Source organism: Tarenaya hassleriana, unplaced genomic scaffold, assembly GCF_000463585.1.
Source record: "Tarenaya hassleriana unplaced genomic scaffold, ASM46358v1 Cleome232, whole genome shotgun sequence".
NCBI classification, from domain to species: Eukaryota; Viridiplantae; Streptophyta; class Magnoliopsida; order Brassicales; family Cleomaceae; genus Tarenaya; species Tarenaya hassleriana.
In genome coordinates, this window is record NW_010965643.1 from 103,103 (window position 1) to 104,814 (window position 1,712).

A 1,712-nucleotide genomic window follows, 5' to 3' on the forward strand; every position below is an offset into this window, starting at 1 on the left:
TCTATTCGGATTATGAACAATCGTTGCACAGAAACCGATTAGATCTAGAAGCTCTATAAGTAAAGCACTTGTCAAGGCATCGATCGTACGTGTCATGGGGCAGAAGAAGCAAAACCCAGTGCTAAAGTGATCCTAAATATCTAATAATTTATACAACCGATGCGAAAGTGCTACACAATGGGCTTTGAAATAGATGAGAAAATCGTGTTATCATCATGGGTCATGCCAAAGCTGGGTGTGCCGTATTATCTTGGTTAGGCAAGATGGAGAAATGGTGGTTCTCATAGCTTGAAAGTAGATGCTTGATCTAGGTGCGGTTTCGAAAATCCCTTGTTTATGTAATGCTAAGTGTGTACCTCCCATTACTAGAGCGCCTGTCAAGGGATCGATCGTCCGTAACACGGGTCATGCCAAAGCTGAGCGTGCCGGATTATCTTTGTGAGGCAGGGTAGGAAATCGTGGTTCCTACAGCTTGAATATGGTTTATCTTGGGTTAAGTTGTCAAGTTTTGACTTGAAACTTAATGGTACAGATGAGACGAGTATGCAGTGATAATTGATATCATAAGTCTCATAAAGGATCTAAGAATCAATTGGATGTGATTGACATTAGATGTCTACCTAAATAGCATAAGACTGAGTGTAAAAACTTGTTCTTATATGAAATACGGATCTTAGTCCCATATAGAAATTTATTGTAGGGTTATTTTTCTTTATGGGAATATAGCTCATTTTTGCATCTGTGTTGTCATTGTTTGATGATGGACTAGCTGGTAGTGGATCATAGATAGATTGACATTGATTGATGATGGACTAACTGGTAGTAGATCATTAATAGAATCTGCATTTGTTTTGATCGTTCTGTTTTGTCTCTTTTGTAGGACATGGCGTCAACCGGCAGCGCACCGAGTTTGACGATGCGATCTATCCTTGAAAAAGATAAATTGACTGGGACGAACTTCTTAGACTGGTATCGTAACTTGAGAATAGTTCTCAAGCACGACAAGAAGTCATACGTCCTGGAAGTGGCTCTACCACCAGAGCCTGCGGCCAATGCCACGAGAGCCATCAAGGATGCTTGGCAAAAGCATCAGACTGACGACAATGATATCTCCTGTCTCATGTTGGGAAGCATGACCCCGAATCTGCAGAGGCAATTTGAGGGGAAGAGCGGGAAGTTTGATATGATCAATCAGCTCAAGACCATGTTTGAGGAGCTAGCGCGTACTGAAAAGTACAAGACGCTGAAAGCTCTGGTGAAGACGGAGATGCCGAGAGGTAGCTCTGTCAACACCCACGTCCTCAACATGAGAGCTCATGTTGAAGAACTTGAGCGTATGGGAGAGAACCTCGATGGTGACTTGGTTGCGGACTTGATCCTGATGTCATTACCCGAGGACTATAACCAGTTTGTGATGCAGTACCATATGCACGCGATGACTAAGAGCATAGCCGAACTGCATGGGATGCTGAAATCGGCCGAGCAGGATATCGTGGTGCCCAAGATTGTGCTTGCTGTTGAGAAAAACTCCAGCAAGAAGCGGCGGGGGAAAGGCCAAAAAAAGGCGGCGAAAAAGGCAAAAGTTGCCTCTACGCCCAAGCCTAAGCCCGATAAGGGTGACTATCATTACTGCGAAGTGTCTGGACACTGGAAGCATAATTGTCACCTTTATTTGGAGGATCTGAAGGATAAGAAGCTTGGTGAAGCTTCTG